The 19,651-nt window shown below is 48.5% G+C and overlaps 1 long non-coding RNA gene across 2 annotated transcripts in view; it reads right to left on the reverse strand.

Moving 5' to 3' along the window:
• LOC127463183 (uncharacterized) overlaps positions 1 to 19,651 on the reverse strand; it is a 55,327-nt gene that overhangs the window by 21,938 nt on the left and 13,738 nt on the right. Inside the window, exon 2 of one of the 2 annotated variants that reach the window (XR_007900688.1) lies at positions 11,211 to 11,521. This is a non-coding gene — a long non-coding RNA (uncharacterized LOC127463183). Of the gene's footprint in view, positions 1 to 11,210; positions 11,549 to 19,651 lie in introns of those variants that run through there. The other variant, XR_007900687.1, reaches the window with a different exon arrangement.

Here is a 19,651-nt window from a genome sequence, read left to right on the forward strand (position 1 = left end):
CAGATCTCCTATGACATCGCATCCTCCTCTGTGACATCTCATGCTTACTGCGACATCACATCCTCCGGTGTGACATCACATCCTCCTCTGTGACTTCACAGTTCCCTTTGACATCACATCCTCCTCTGTGACATCATATCCCCTCTGTGACTTCGCATGTCTCTTATGACATCAAATCATCCTCTGTGACATAACAGATCTCCTGTGACATCACATTCTCCCCTGTGACATCACATCTACCTCTGTGACATCAAATCATCCTCTGTGACATCACAGATCTCCTGTGACATCACATTCTCCCCTGTATCATGACAGTCCCTCTGTGACATCACAACCACCTCTGTGACATCACATCCTCCTCTGTGACATAACACGTCTCCTGTGCCATCACATCTCCCTCTGTGACATCACATCCTCCTCCGTGACATCACAGTTCTCCTATGACATCACAGCTCCCCTATGACATCACATCCTCGTCTGTGACATCACATCCCGCCCGGTGACATCACATGCTTACTGCGACATCACATCCTCCTCTGTGATTTCACATCCTCCTCAGTGATATCACATATCTCCTGTGACATCACATTCTCCCCTGTGACATAACAGCCCCTCTGTGACATCACATCCTCTTCTGTGACATCACATCCTCCTCTGTGACATAACAGCTCTCCTACGACATCGCAGTTCTCCTGTGACATCACATCCTTCCTGTGACATCACATGCTTCCTGTGACTTCACATACTCCTCTATGGCATCACATCCTCCTCTGTGACATCCTATCCTCCTCTGTGACATCACATCCTCCCTGTGACATCACATGCTCCTCTGGGACAAGACAGCTCCATGTGACATCACATCCTCTTCTGTGACATCACAGCTCCCCGGGGCATCGCATCCCCCCCTGCAACATCACGTCACTCCTATGACATCAGATCTTCCTTTGTGACATCACAGCTCACCTATGAAATCACAGTTCCCCTGTGACATCATAGCCTCCTGTCTGACATTTAATCTTCCTCTGTGACATCACATCCTCCCTGTGACATCACATCCTCCTCTGTGCCATCACATACTCCCCATGGCATCACATTCTCCTCTGTGACATCGGAGCTCGCCTATGACATCACATCTTTCCTGATATCACATGCTTCCTACGACATCACATTCTCCTCTCTGACATCACATCGTTATCTGTGACATCACTTTCCCCTCTGTGACATCGCATGTCTCTTATGAAAGCACATCCTGCTCTGTGACATCACAGATCTGTGACATCACATCCTCCTCTGTGACATCACATTGCACTCTGCTACATCACATCCTCAACTGTGACATCACAGCTCCACGTGACATCACATCCTCCTCTGTGACATCGGATGTCTCCTAGGAAATCAATTTCTCCTCTGTGACATCACATCCTTCTCTGTGTCATCGCAGCTCCACTGTGACATGAAATCCTTCTTGTGACATCACACGCTTCCTGTGACATCACATCCTCCCCTGTGTCATCACTTGTACCCTAGGACATCACATCCTCCTCTGTGACATCACATCCCCCTCTGTGACTTCACAGTTCCCTTTGACATCACATCCTACCCTATGATATCATATACCCTCTGTGACATCGCAAGTCTCGTATGACATCAAATCATCCTCTGTCATCACAGATCTCCTGTGACATCACATCCTCCTCTGAGACATCACATCCTCCTCTGTGACATCACATCCTCCCTGTCACGTCAGAGCTCTTCTATGACATCACAGATCTCCTATAACATCACACCCTCCTCTGCGACATCACATCCTCCTCTGTGACTTCACAATTCCCTTTGACATCACATCCTCCTCTGTGACATCATATCCCCTCTGTGAATTCGCATGTCTCTTATGACATCAAATCATCCTCTGTGACATCACAGATCTCCTGTGACATCACATTCTCCCCTGTGACATCACATCTACCTCTGTGACATCACATCCCCCTCTGACTTCACAGTTCCCTTTGACATCACATCCTCCTCTGTGACATCACATCCCCCTCTGACTTCACAGTTCCCTTTGACATCACATCCTCCTCTGTGACATCATATCCCCTCTGTGAATTCGCATGTCTCTTATGACATCAAATCATTCTCTGTCATCACAGATCTCCTGTGATGTCACATTCTCCCCTGTGACATCACAGACCCTCTGTGACATCACATCCTCCTCTGTGACATCACAGCTCTCCTGTGACATCACATCCTCTTCTGTGCCATCACATCCTCCTCTGTGATATCACAGCTCTCCTATGACATCACAGTTTTCCTATGACATCACATCCTCCTCTGTGACATCACATCCTCCCTGTGACGTCAGACCTCTTCTATGGCATCACAGATCTCCTATGACATCGCATCCTCCTCTGTGACATCACATGCTTACTGCGACATCACACCCTCCTCTGCGCCATCACATCCTCCTCTGTGACTTCACAGTTCCCTTTGACATCACATCCTCCTCTCTGACATCATATCCCCTCTGTGACTTCACATGTCTCTTATGACATCAAATTATCCTCTGTGACATCACAGATCTCCTGTGACATCACATTCTCCCCTGTTACATCACATCTACCTCTGTGACATCACATCCTCCTCTGTGACATAACAGCTCTCCCGTGGCATCACATCCTCCGCGGAGACATCACATTCCCCCTGCGACCCCGCAACTCTCCAATGAAATCACATCCTCCTTCGTGACATCACAGCTCACCTATGTAATCACAGTTCCCCTGTGACATCATAGCCTCCTCTCTGACATTTAATCTTCCCGTGGGACATCACATTCTCCTCTGGGACATTGCATGTTTCCTGTGACATCACATCCTCCTCTGTGACATCACAGCTCCCCTATGACATCACATCCTCATCGGTGACATCACATGCTTACTGCGACATCACATCCTCCTCTGTGACATCACATCCTCCTCTGTGAAATCACAGGTCTCCTATGACATACCGCCCTGTGACATTACAGCAACCTGTAAAATCACATCCGCCTCTGTGACATCACAGCTCTCCTGTGACATCACATCCTCCTCTGTGACATCACATCCTCCTCTGTGATATCACAGCTCTCCTATGACATCACAGCTCCCCTATGACATCACATCCTTCTCTGTGACATCACATCCTCCCTGTCACGTCAGAGCTCTTCTATGACATCACAGATCTCCTATGACATCGCATCCTCTTCTGTGACATCACATGCTTACTGCGACATCACACCCTCCTCTGCGACATCACATCCTCCTCTGTGACTTCACAGTTCCCTTTGACATCACATCCTCCTCTGTGACATCATAACCCCTCTGTGACTTCACATGTCTCTTATAACATCACATCCTCCACTGTGACATCACAGCTCTCCTGGGACATCACATCCTCCTCTGTGACATCACATCCTCCTCTGTGGCATCACATCCTCGTCTGTGACATCACTTGAACCATAGGACATCACATCCTCCTCTGTTACATGACATCCTCCTCTGTGACATCACATCCCGCTCTGACTTCACAGTTCCCTTTGACATCACATCCTACCCAATGACATCATATCCCCTCTGTGACATCGCAAGTCTCTTGTGACATCAAATCATCCTCTGTCATCACAGATCTCCTGTGACATCACATCCTCCTCTGAGACATCACATCCTCCTCTGTGACATCACAGTTCCCCTATGACATCACATCCTCCTCTGTGACATCACATCCTCCCTGTCACGTCAGAGCTCTTCTATGACATTACAGATCTCCTATAACATCACACCCTCCTCTGTGACATCACATCCTCCTCTGTGACTTCACAGTTCCCTTTGACATCACATCCTCCTCTGTGACATCATATCCCCTCTGTGACTTCGCATGTCTCTTATGACATCAAATCATCCTCTGTGACATCACAGATCTCCTGTGACATCACATTCTCCCTTGTGACATCACATTTACCTCTGTGACATCACATCCTCCTCTGTGACATAACAGCTCTCCCGTGGCATCACATCTTCCGCGGAGACATCACATTCCCCCTGCGACCCAGCGTCTCTCCAATGACATAACCTCCTCCTTCGTGACATCACAGTTTACCTATGAAATCACAGCTCCCCTGTGACATCATAGCCGCCTCTCTGACATTTAATCTTCTTTCTGGGACATCACATTCTCCTCTGGGACATTGCATGTTTCCTGTGACATCAAATCCTCCTCTGTGACAACACATTCTTCCTGTGAAAGCAGACCCACATCTGTGATATCACATCCCCCTCTGTGACATCATATGTCTCCTATGACATCACATCCTCCTTTGTGACATCTCAGCCTCCTTTGTGACAACACAGCTCTCCTATGACATCACAGCTCCCCTATGAGATCACATCCTCCTCTGTGACATCACATCCTCCTCTGCGAGAACACATCCTCCACTGTGACATCACAGGTCTCCTATGACATCATTTCTCCTCTGTGAGCTTGCATCCTCCTCTGTGACATCACATCCCGCACTGTGACATCACATCCTTCTTTGTGACATCACATGCTTACTGCGGCATCACATCCTTCTCTGTGATTTCACATCCTCCTCTGTGACATCACAGGTCTCCTATCCCATCACATTTTCCTCCGTGAGCTTGCATCCTCCTCTGTGACATCACATCCCGCCCTGTGACATCACAGAAACCAGTGACGTCACACCCTCCTCTGTGTAATCACAGATCTCCTGTGACATCACATTCTCCTCTGTGACATAACAGCCCCTCTATGACATCACATCCTCCCCTCTGACATCACAGCTCTCCTGTGACATCACATCCTCCACTGTGACATCACATCATGCCAGTGACGTCAGAGCGCTTCTATGACATCACAAATCTCCTATAATATCACACCCTCCTCTGTGACTTCACAGTTCCCTGTGACATCACATCCTCCTCTGCGACATCACATCCTCCTCTGTGACTTCACAGTTCCCTTTGACATCAAATCCTCCTCTGTGACATCATATCCCCTCTGTGACATCGCATGTCTCTTATGACATCAAATCATCCTCTGAGACATCACAGATCTCCTGTGACATCACATTCTCCCCTGTGACATCACAGTCCCTCTGTGACATCACATCCACCTCTGTGACATAACAACTCTCCTGTGACATCACATCCTCCTCTGTGACATCACCGCTCTTCTATGACATCACAGCTCCCCTATGACATCACATCCCCCTCTGTGACAGCACACCCTCCTCTGTGACATCACATCCTCCTCTGTGAAATCACAGGTCTCCTATGACATCACAGCTCCCCTATTACATCACAGCCCCTCTGTGACATCACATCCTCCTCTGTGACATCACAGCTCTCCTGTGACATCACATCCTCCTCTGTGACATCACATCCTCCTCTGTGGCATCACATCCTCGTCTGTGACATCACTTGAACCCTAGGACATCACATCCTCCTCTGTGACATCACATCCCCCTCTGACTTCACAGTTCCCTTTGACATCACATCCTACCCTATGACATCATATCCCCTCTGTGACATCGCAAGCCACTTTTGACATCAAATCATCCTCTGTCATCACAGATCTCCTGTGATGTCACATTCTCCCCTGTGACATAACAGACCCTCTGTGACATCACATCCTCCTCTGTGACATCACAGCTCCCCTATAACATCACATCCTCCTCTGTGACATCACATGCTTACTGCGACATCACACCCTCCTCTGCGACATCACATCCTCCTCTGTGACTTCACAGTTCCCTTTGACATCAAATCCTCCTCTGTGACATCATATCCCCTCTGTGACTTCGCATGTCTCTTATGACATCAAATCATCCTCTGTGACATCACAGATCTCCTGTGACATCACATTCTCCCCTGTGACATCACATTCTCCCCTGGGACATCACATCTACCTCTGTGACATAACAACTCTCCTGTGACATCACATCCTCCTCTGCGACATCACATCCTCCTCTGTGACATCACTGCTCTTCTATGACATCACAGCTCCCCTATGACATCACATCCTCCTCGGTGACAGAACATCCTCTTCTGTGACATCACATCCTCTTCTGTGAAATCACAGGTCTCCTATGACATCACAGCTCCCCTATTACATCACAGCCCCTCTGTGACATCACATCCTCTTCTGTGAATTCAAAGGTCTCCTATGACATCACATCCTCCTCTGTGACATCACATCCTCCCTGTGACGTCAGAGCTCTTCTATGACATCACAGATCTCCTATGACATGGCATCCTCCTCTGTGACATCACATGCTTCCTGTGACATCACATCCTCCCCTGTGTCATCACTTGTACCCTAGGACATCACATCCTCCTCTGTGACATCACATTCTCCTCTGTGACATCACATCTCCCTCTGTGACTTCACAGTTCCCTTTGACATCATATCCTACCCTATGATATCATATACTCTCTGTGACATCGCAAGTCTCTTATGACATCAAATCATCCTCTGTCATCACAGATCTCCTGTGACATCACATCCTCCTCTGAGACATCACATCCTCCTCTGTGACATCACAGTTCCCCTATGACATCACATCCTCCTCTGTGACATCACATCCTCCCTGTCACGTCAGAGCTCTTCTATGACATCACAGATCTCCTATAACACCACACCCTCCTCTGCGACATCACATCCTCCTCTGTGACTTCACAGTTCCCTTTGACATCATATCCTCCTCTGAGACATCATATCCCCTCTGTGAATTCGCATGTCTCTTATGACATCAAATCATCCTCTGTGACATCACAGATCTCCTGTGACATCACATTCTCCCCTGAGACATCACATTCTCCCCTGGGACATCACATCTACCTCTGTGACATAACAACTCTCCTGTGACATCACATCCTCCTCTGCGACATCACATCATCCTCTGTGACATCACCGCTCTTCTATGACATCACAGCTCCCCTATGACATCACATCCTCCTCGGTGACAGCACATCCTCTTCTGTGACATCACATCCTCTTCTGTGAAATCACAGGTCTCCTATGACATCACAGCTCCCCTATTACATCACAGCCCCTCTGGGACATCACATCCTCTTCTGTGAATTCACAGGTCTCCTATGACATCATAGCTCCCCTATTACATCACAGCCCCTCTGTGACATCACATCCTCCTCTCTGACATCACAGCTCTCCTGTGACATCACATCCTCATCGGTGACATCACATCCCCCTCTGACTTCACAGTTCCCTTTGACATCACATCCTACCCTATGACATCATATACCCTCTGTGACATCGCAAGTCTCTTTTGACATCAAATCATCCTCTGTCATCACAGATCTCCTGTGATGTCACATTCTCCCCTGTGACATAACAGACCCTCTGTGACATCACATCCTCCTCTGTGACATCACAGCTCTCCTGTGACATCACATCCTCCTCTGTGACATCACATCCTCCTCTGTGATATCACATCCTCCTCTGTGACATCACATCCTCCCTGTGACGTCAGACCTCTTCTATGGCATCACAGATCTCCTATGACATCGCATCCTCCTCTGTGACATCACATGCTTACTGCGACATCACACCCTCCTCTGCGACATCACATCCTCCTCTGTGACTTCACAGTTCCCTTTGACATCACATCCTCCTCTCTGACATCATATCCCCTCTGTGACTTGGCATGTCTCTTATGACATCAAATTATCCTCTGTGACATCACAGCTCTCCTGTGACGTCACATCCTCCTCTGTGACATCACATCCTCCTCTGTGACATCACATCCTCCCTGTGACGTCAGACCTCTTCTATGGCATCACAGATCTCCTATGACATCGCATCCTCCTCTGTGACATCACATGCTTACTGCGACATCACACCCTCCTCTGCGACATCACATCCTCCTCTGTGACTTCACAGTTCCCTTTGACATCACATCCTCCTCTCTGACATCATATCCCCTCTGTGACTTCGCATGTCTCTTATGACATCAAATTATCCTCTGTGACATCACAGATCTCCTGGGACATCACATTCTCCCCTGTGACATCACATCTACCTCTGTGACATCACATCCTCCTCTGTGACATAACAGCTCTCCCGTGGCATCACATCCTCCGCGGAGACATCACATTCCCCCTGCGACCCCGCAACTCTCCAATGAAATCACATCCTCCTTCGTGACATCACAGCTCACCTATGTAATCACAGTTCCCCTGTGACATCATAGCCTCCTCTCTGACATTTAATCTTCCCGTGGGACATCACATTCTCCTCTGGGACATTGCATGTTTCCTGTGACATCACATCCTCCTCTGTGACATCACAGTTCCCCTATGACATCACATCCTCATCGGTGACATCACATGCTTACTGCGACATCACATCCTCCTCTGTGACATCACATCCTCCTCTGTGGTATCACAGCTCTCCTATGACATCACAGCTCCCCTATGACATCACATCCTTCTCTGTGACATCACATCCTCCCTGTCACGTCAGAGCTCTTCTATGACATCACAGATCTCCTATGACATCGCATCCTCCTCTGTGACATCACATGCTTACTGCGACATCACACCCTCCTCTGCGACATCACATCCTCCTCTGTGATATCACATCCTCCTCTGTGACATTCACATGTCTCCGATGACATCAGATTCTCCTCTGTGAGCTTGCATCCTCCTCTGTGACATCTCATCCCGCCCTGTGACTTCACAGCGACCTGTGACATCACATCCACCTCTGTGACATCACATCCTCCTCTGTGACATCACATCCTCCACTGTGACATAACAGTTCTCCTGTGACATCACATCCTCCTCTGAGACATCACATCCTCAACTGTGACTTCACAGTTCCCTTTGACAGCATATCCTCCTCTGTGACATCATTTCCCCTCTGTGACATCGCATGTCACTTATGACATCAAATCATCCTCTGTGACATCACAACCTCCTCTGTGACATCACATCCTCCATGAGACATCGCGTCTCTCCTATGACATCACATCCTCCTTCGTGACACCACAGCTCACCTATGTAATCACAGTTCCCCTGAGACATCATTGCCTCCTCTCTGTCATTTAATCTTCCTCTGGGACATCACATTCTCCTCTGGGACATTGCATGTTTCCTGTGACATCACATCCTCCTCTGTGACATAACAGCTCTCCCGTGGCATCACATCCTCCGCGGTGACATCACATTCCCCCTGCGACCCCGCATCTCTCCAATGACATCACATCCTCCTTCGTGACATCACATCTCACCTATGTAATCACAGTTCCCCTGTGACATCATAGCCCCCTCTCTGACATTTAATCTTCCTCTGGGACATCACATTCTCCTCTGGGACATTGCATGTTTCCTGTGACATCACATCCTCCTCTGTGACATCACTGATCTCCTGTGACATCACATTCTCCCCTGTGGCATTACAGCACCTCCGTGACATCGCATCCTCCTATGTGTCATCACATCCTCCTCTGTGACATCACAGCTCCCCTATGACATCACATCCTCATCGGTGACATCACATGCTTACTGCGACATCACATCCTCCTCTGTGAATTCACATCCTCCTCTGTGACATCACAGGTCTCCTATGACATCACATTCTCCTCTGTGAGCTTGCATCCTCCTCTGTGACATCACATCCCGCCCTGTGACATCACAGCAACCTGTGACATCACATCCGCCTCTGTGACATCACAGCTCTCCTGTGACATCACATCCTCCTCTGTGACATCACATCCTCCTCTGTGACATCACATCCTCCACTGTGACATAACAGTTCTCCTGTGACATCACATCCTCCTCTGTGACATCACATCCTCCTCTCTGACATCACATGCTTACTGCGACATCACATCCTCCTCTGCGACATCACATCCTCAACTGTGACTTCACAGTTCCCTTTGACATCATATCCTCATCTGTGACATCATTTCCCCTCTGTGACATCGCATGTCTCTTATGACATCAAATCATCCTCTGTGACATCACATCATCCCTGTGACATCACATCCTCCTCTGTGACATCACAGATCTCCTGTGACATCACATTCTCCTCTGTGACATAACAGCTCCTCTGTGACATCACATCCTCCTCTGTGACTTCACAGTTCCCTTTGACATCACATTCTCCTCTGTGACATCATATGCCCTCTGTAACTTTGCATGTCTCTTATGACATCAAATCATCCTCTGTGACATCACAGATCTCCTGTGACATCACATTCTCCCCTGTGACATCACATCTACCTCTGTGACATCAAATCATCCTCTGTGACACCACAGATCTCCTGTGACATCACATTCTCCCCTGTATCATGACAGTCCCTCTGTGACATCACAACCACCTCTGTGACATCACATCCTCCTCTGTGACTTAGCACGTCTCCTGTGCCATCACATCCCCCCTGTGACATCACATCCTCCTCCGTGACATCACAGTTCTCCTATGACATCACATCCTCCTCTGTGACATCACATCCCGTCCGGTGACATCACATGCTTACTGCGACATCACATCCTCCTCTGTGATTTCACATCCTCCTCAGTGATATCACAGATCTCCTGTGACATCACATTCTCCCCTGTGACATAACAGCCGCTCTGTGACATCACATCCTCCTCTGTGACATCACATCCTCCTCTGTGACATAACAGCTCTCCTATGACATCACAGTTCTCCTGTGACATCACATCCTTACTGTGACATCACATGCTTCCTGTGACTTCACATACTGCTCTATGGCATCACATCCTCCTCTGTGACATCCTATCCTCCTCTGTGACATCACATCATCCCTGTGACATCACATCCTCCTCTGTGACATCACAGATCTCCTGTGACATCACATTCTCCTCTGTGACATAACAGCTCCTCTGTGACATCATATCCTTCCCTGGGACATCACAGTTCTCCTTCGAGGTCACATCCTCCTCTGTGACATCACATCCTCCTCTGTGACATCACATCCCCCTCTGTGGCTTCACAGTTCCCTTTGACATCACATCCTACTCCATGACATTATATCCCCTCTGTGACATCGCATGTCTCTTATGACATATAATCATCCTCTCTCATCACAGATCTCCTGTGACATCACATCCTCCTCTGTGCCATCACATCCTCCTCTGTGATATCACAGCTCTCCTATGACATCACACCTCCCCTATGACATCACATCCTCCTCTGTGACATCACATCCTCCCTGTGACGTCAGAGCTCTTCTATGACATCACAGATCTCCTATGACATCGCATCCTCCTCTGTGACATCACATGCTTACTGCGACATCACACCCTCCTCTGCGACATCACATCCTCCTCTGTGACTTCACAGTTCCCTTTGACATCACATCCTCCTCTGTGACATCATAACCCCTCTGTGACTTCGCATGTCTCTTATGACATCACATCCTCCACTGTGACATCACAGCTCTCCTGTGACATCACATCCTCCTCTGTGACATCACATCCTCCTCTGTGGCATCACATCCTCCTCTGTGACATCACTTGAACCCTAATACATCACATCCTCCTCTGTGACATCACATCCTCCTCTGTGACATCACATCCCCCTCTGACTTCACAGTTCCCTTTGACATCACATCCTACCCTATGACATCATATCCCCTCTGTGACATCACAAGTCTCTTTTGACATCAAATCATCCTCTGTCATCACAGATCTCCTGTGATGTCACATTCTCCCCTGTGACATAACAGACCCACTGTGACATCACATCCTCCTCTGTGACATCACATCCTCCTCTGTGACATCACATCCTCCTCTGTGATATCACAGCTCTCCTATGACATCACAGGTCCCCTATGACATCACAGCTCCCCTATGACATCACATCCTCCTCTGTGACATCACATCCTCCCTGTCACGTCAGAGTTCTTCTATGACATCACAGATCTCCTATGACATCACATCCTCCTCTGTGACTTCACAGTTCCCTTTGACATCACATCCTCCTCTGTGACATCATATCCCCTCTGTGACTTCGCATGTCTCTTATGACATCAAATCATCCTCTGTGACATAACAGATCTCCTGTGACATCACATTCTCCCCTGTGACATCACATCTACCTCTGTGACATCAAATCATCCTCTGTGACATCACAGATCTCCTGTGACATCACATTCTCCCCTGTATCATGACAGTCCCTCTGTGACATCACAACCACTTCTGTGACATCACATCCTCCTCTGTGACATAACACGTCTCCTGTGCCATCACATCTCCCTCTGTGACATCACATCCTCCTCTGTGACATCACCGCTCTTCTATGACATCACAGTTCCCCTATGACATCACATCCTCCTCTGTGACAGCACATCCTCCTCTGTGACATCACATCCTCTTCTGTGACATCACAGATCTCCTGTGACATCACATTCTCCCCTGTGACATCACATCTACCTCTGTGACATCACATCCTCCTCTGTGACATAAAAACTCTCCTGTGACATCACATCCTCCTCTGCGACATCACATCCTCCTCTGTGACATCACCGCTCTTCTATGACATCACAGCTCCCCTATGACATCACATCCTCCTCTGTGACAGCACATCCTCCTCTGTGACATCACATCCTCTTCTGTGAAATCACAGGTCTCCTATGACATCACAGCTCCCCTATTACATCACAGCCCCTCTGTGACATCACATCCTCCTCTGTGACATCACAGCTCTCCTGTGACATCACATCCTCCTCTGTGACATCACATCCTCCTCTGTGGCATCACATCCTCGTCTGTGACATCACTTGAACCCTAGGACATCACATCCTCCTCTGTGACATCACATCCTCCTCTGTGACATCACATCCTCCCTGTCACGTCAGAGCTCTTCTATGACATCACAGATCTCCTATAACATCACACCCTCCTCTGCGACATCACATCGTCCTCTGTGAATTCACATCCTCCTCTGTGACATCACAGGTCTCCTATGACATCACATTCTCCTCTGTGAGCTTGCATCCTCCTCTGTGACATCACATCCCGCCCTGTGACATCACAGCAACCTGTGACATCACATCCGCCTCTGTGACATCACAGCTCTCCTGTGACATCACATCCTCCTCTGTGACATCACATCCTCCTCTGTGACATCACATCCTCCACTGTGACATAACAGTTCTCCTGTGACATCACATCCTCCTCTGTGACATCACATCCTCCTCTCTGACATCACATGCTTACTGCGACATCACATCCTCCTCTGCGACATCACATCCTCAACTGTGACTTCACAGTTCCCTTTGACATCATATCCTCCTCTGTGACATCATTTCCCCTCTGTGACATGGCATGTCTCTTATGACATCAAATCATCCTCTGTGACATCACATCCTCCTCTGTGACATCACATCCTCCATGAGACATCGCGTCTCTCCTATGACATCACATCCTCCTTCGTGACATCACAGCTCACCTATGTAATCACAGTTCCCCTGTGAGATCATAGCCTCCTCTCTGACATTTAATCTTCCTCTGGGACATCACATTCTCCTCTGGGACATTGCATGTTTCCTGTGACATCACATCCTCCTCTGTGACATCACAGCTCCCCTATGACATCACATCCTCCTCTGCGACATCACATCCTCCTCTCTGACATCACAGCTCTCCTATGACATCACAGCTCCCCTATGACATCACATCCTCCTCTGTGACATCACATCCCGCCCGGTGATATCACATGCTTACTGCAATATCACATCCTCCTCTGTGATATCACATCCTCCTCTGTGACATTCACATGTCTCCGATGACATCAGATTCTCCTCTGTGAGCTTGCATCCTCCTCTGTGACATCTCATCCCGCCCTGTGACTTCACAGCGACCTGGGACATCATATCCTCATCTGTGGCATCACATCTTCCCCGTTACTTCACAGCTCCCATGTGACATCACATCCTCCTCTGTGACATCACATCCTCCCCTGTGATATCAAAACTCCCAGTGACGTCACATCCGCCTCTGTGTCATCACATGTCTCCTATTACACCATATCCTACCTGTGACATCGCATCCTCCGCTGTGTAATCACATCCCCTCTGTGACATCGCACGTCTTCTACGACATCACATCCACCTCTATGACATCGCAACCACATCCACCTCTGTGACATCATATCCCCTCCGTGAATTCGCATGTCTCTTATGACATCAAATCATCCTCTGTGACATCACAGATCTCCTGTGACATCACATTCTCCCCTGCGACATCACATCTACCTCTGTGACATCACATCCTCCTCTGTGACATAACAACTCTCCTGTGACATCACATCCTCCTCTGTGACATCACATCCCGCCCGGTGATATCACATGCTTACTGCAACATCACATCCTCCTCTGTGATATCACATCCTCCTCTGTGACATTCACATGTCTCCGATGACATCAGATTCTCCTCTGTGAGCTTGAATCCTCCTCTGTGACATCACATCCCGCCCTGTGACATCACAGCGACCTGTGACATCACATCCACCTCTGTGACATCGCATCCTCCTCTGTGACATCACATCCTCCACTGTGACATAACAGTTCTCCTGTGACATCACATCCTCCTCTGTGACATCACATCCTCAACTGTGACTTCACAGTTCCCTTTGACAGCATATCCTCCTCTGTGACATCATTTCCCCTCTGTGACATCGCATGTCTCTTATGACATCAAATCATCCTCTGTGACATCACAACCTCCTCTGTGACATCACATCCTCCATGAGACATCGCGTCTCTCCTATGACATCACATCCTCCTTCGTGACATCACAGCTCACCTATGTAATCACAGTTCCCCTGAGACATCATTGCCTCCTCTCTGTCATTTAATCTTCCTCTGGGACATCACATTCTCCTCTGGGACATTGCATGTTTCCTGTGACATCACATCCTCCTCTGTGACATAACAGCTCTCCCGTGGCATCACATCCTCCGCGGAGACATCACATTCCCCCTGCGACCCCGCATCTCTCCAATGACATCACATCCTCCTTCGTGACATCACATCCTCCTCTGTGACATCACTGATCTCCTGTGACATCACATTCTCCCCTGTGGCATTACAGCACCTCCGTGACATCGCATCCTCCTATGTGTCATCACATCCTCCTCTGTGACATCACAGCTCCCCTATGACATCACATCCTCATCGGTGACATCACATGCTTACTGCGACATCACATCCTCCTCTGTGAATTCACATCCTCCTCTGTGACATCACAGGTCTCCTATGACATCACATTCTCCTCTGTGAGCTTGCATCCTCCTCTGTGACATCACATCCCGCCCTGTGACATCACAGCAACCTGTGACATCACATCCGCCTCTGTGACATCACAGCTCTCCTGTGACATCACATCCTCCTCTGTGACATCACATCCTCCTCTGTGACATCACATCCTCCACTGTGACATAACAGTTCTCCTGTGACATCACATCCTCCTCTGTGACATCACATCCTCCTCTCTGACATCACATGCTTACTGCGACATCACATCCTCCTCTGCGACATCACATCCTCAACTGTGACTTCACAGTTCCCTTTGACATCATATCCTCATCTGTGACATCATTTCCCCTCTGTGACATCGCATGTGTCTTATGACATCAAATCATCCTCTGTGACATCACATCATCCCTGTGACATCACATCCTCCTCTGTGACATCACAGATCTCCTGTGACATCACATTCTCCTCTGTGACATAACAGCTCCTCTGTGCCATCACATCCTCCTCTGTGACATCACATCCCCCTCTGTGGCTTCACAGTTCCCTTTGACATCACATCCTACTCCATGACATTATATCCCCTCTGTGACATCGCATGTCTCTTATGACATCAAATCATCCTCTCTCATCACAGATCTCCTGTGACATCACATCCTCCTCTGTGACATCACATCCTCCTCTGTGATATCACAGCTCTCCTATGACATCACACCTCCCCTATGACATCACATCCTCCTCTGTGACATCACATCCTCCCTGTGACGTCAGACCTCTTCTATGACATCACAGATCTCCTATGACATCGCATCCTCCTCTGTGACATCACATGCTTACTGTGACATCACACTCTCCTCTGCGACATCACATCCTCCTCTGTGACTTCACAGTTCCCTTTGACATCACATCCTCCTCTGTGACATCATAACCCCTCTGTGACTTCACATGTCTCTTATAACATCACATCCTCCACTGTGACATCACAGCTCTCCTGGGACATCACATCCTCCTCTGTGACATCACATCCTCCTCTGTGGCATCACATCCTCGTCTGTGACATCGCTTGAACCGTAGGACAGCACATCCTCCTCTGTTACATGCCATCCTCCTCTGTGACATCACATCCCCCTCTGACTTCACAGTTCCCTTTGACATCACATCCTACCCTATGACATCATATCCCCTCTGTGACATCGCAAGTCTCTTTTGACATCAAATCATCCTCTGTCATCACAGATCTCCTGTGATGTCACATTCTCCCCTGTGACATAACAGACCCTCTGTGACATCACATCCTCCTCTGTGACATCACAGCTCTCCTGTGACATCACATCCTCCTCTGTGACATCACATCCTCCTCTGTGATATCACAGCTCCCCTATGACATCACATCCTCCTCTGTGACATCACATCCTCCCTGTGACGTCAGAGCTCTTCTATGACATCACAGATCTCCTATGACAAAGCATCCTCCTCTGTGACATCACATGCTTCCTGTGACATCACATCCTCCCCTGTGTCATCACTTGTACCCTAGGACATCACATCCTCCTCTGTGACATCACATTCTCCTCTGTGATATCACAGCTCTCCTATGACATCACAGCTCCCCTATGACATCACATCCTCCTCTGTGACATCACATCCTCCTCTTTTGACATCAAATCATCCTCTGTCATCACAGATCTCCTGTGATGTCACATTCTCCCCTGTGACATAACAGACCCTCTGTGACATCACATCCTCCTCTGTGACGTCACAGCTCTCCTGTGACATCACATCCTCCTCTGTGACATCACATCCTCCTCTGTGATAGAACAGCTCTCCTATGACATCACAGATCTCCTATGACATCGCATCCTCCTCTGTGACATCACATGCTTACTGCGACATCACACCCTCCTCTGCGACATCACATCCTCCTCTGTGACTTCACAGTTCCCTTTGACATCACATCCTCCTCTGTGACATCATATCCCCTCTGTGACTTCGCATGTCTCTTATGACATCAAATCATCCTCTGTGACATCACAGATCTCCTGGGACATCACATTCTCCCCTGTGACATCACATCTACCTCTGTGACATCACATCCTCCTCTGTGACATAACAGCTCTCCCGTGGTATCACATCCTCCGCGGTGACATCACATTCCCCCTGCGACCCCGCAACTCTCCAATGAAATCACATCCTCCTTCGTGACATCACAGCTCACCTATGTAATCACAGTTCCCCTGTGACATCATCGCCTCCTCTCTGACATTTAATCTTCCCCTGGGACATCACATTCTCCTCTGGGACATTGCATGTTTCCTGTGACATCACATCCTCCTCTGTGACATCACAGTTCCCCAATGACATCACATCCTCATCGGTGACATCACATGCTTACTGCGACATCACATCCTCCTCTGTGACATCACATCGTCCTCTGTGACTTCACAGTTCCCTTTGACATCACATCCTCCTCTGTGACATCATATCCCCTCTGTGACTTCGCATGTCTCTTATGACATCAAATCATCCTCTGCGACATCACAGATCTCCTGTGACATCACATTCTCCCCTGTGACATCACATCTACCTCTGTGATATCAAATCATCCTCTGTGACATCACAGATCTCCTGTGACATCACATTCTCCCCTGTATCATGACAGTCCCTCTGTGACATCACATCCTCCTCTGTGATTTCACATCCTCCTCAGTTATATCACAGATCTCCTGTGACATCACATTCTCCCCTGTGACATAACAGCCCCTCTGTGACATCACATCCTCCTCTGTGAGATCACATCCTCCTCTGTGACATAACAGCTCTCCTATGACATCACAGTTCTCCTGTGACATCACATCCTTCCTGTGACATCACATGCTTCTTGTGACTTCACATACTCTTCTATGGCATCACATCCTCCTCTGTGACATCCTATCCTCCTCTGTGACATCACATCCTCCCTGTGACATCACATGCTCCTCTGGGACAAGACAGCTCCATGTGACATCACATCCTCTTCTGTGACATCACAGCTCCCCGGGGCATCGCATCCCCCCCTGCAACATCACGTCACTCCTATGACATCAGATCTTCCTTTGTGACATCACAGCTCACCTATGAAATCACAGTTCCCCTGTGACATCATAGCCTCCTCTCTGACATTTAATCTTCCTCTGGGACATCACATTCTCCTCTGGGACATTGCATGTTTCCTGTGACAGCACATCCTCCTCTGTGACATCACAGATCTCCTGTGACATCACATCCTCCTCTGTGCCATCACATACTCCCCACGGCATCACATTCTCCTCTGTGACATCGGAGCTCGCCTATGACATCACATCTTTCCTGATACCACATGCTTCCTACGACATCACATTCTCCTCTCTGACATCACATCGTCCTCTGTGACATCACTTTCCCCTCTGTGACATCGCATGTCTCTTATGACAGCACATCCTCCTCTGTGACATCACAGATCTCCTGTGACATCACATCCTCCTCAGTGACATCACATTGCACTCTGCTACATCACATCCTCAACTGTGACATCACAGCTCCACGTGACATCACATCCTCCTCTGTGACATCGGATGTCTCCTAGGAAATCAATTCCTCCTCTGTGACATCACATCCTTCTCTGTGATATCACAGCTCCCCAGTGACATGAAATCCTTCTTGTGACATCACATGCTTCCTGTGATATCACATCTTCCCCTGTGTCATCACTTGTACCCTAGGACATCACATCCTCCTCTGTGACATCACATCCTCCTCTGTGACATCACATCACCCTCTGTGACCTCACAGTTCCCTTTGACATCACATCCTACCCCATGATATCATATACCCTCTGTGACATCGCAAGTCTCTTATGACATCAAATCATCCTCTGTCATCACAGATCTCCTGTGACATCACATCCTCCTCTGAGACATCACATCCTCCTCTGTGACATCACAGTTCCCCTATGACATCACATCCTCCTCTGTGACATCACATCCTCCCTGTCACGTCAGAGCTCTTCTATGACATCACAGATCTCCTATAACATCACACCCTCCTCTGCGACATCACATCCTCCTCTGTGACTTCACAGTTCCCTTTGACATCACATCCTCCTCTGTGACATCATATCCCCTCTGTGACTTCGCATGTCTCTTATGACATCAAATCATCCTCTGTGACATCACAGATCTCCTGGGACATCACATTCTCCCCTGTGACATCACATCTACCTCTGTGACATCACATCCTCCTCTGTGACATAACAGCTCTCCCGTGGCATCACATCCTCCGCGGTGACATCACATTCCCCCTGCGACCCCGCAACTCTCCAATGAAATCACATCCTCC

The sequence above is a fragment of the Manacus candei genome, unplaced genomic scaffold, assembly GCF_025592945.1.
Source record: "Manacus candei isolate 608988 ecotype Guabito, Panama unplaced genomic scaffold, ASM2559294v1 h1tg000151l, whole genome shotgun sequence".
Classification (NCBI taxonomy): Eukaryota; Metazoa; Chordata; class Aves; order Passeriformes; family Pipridae; genus Manacus; species Manacus candei.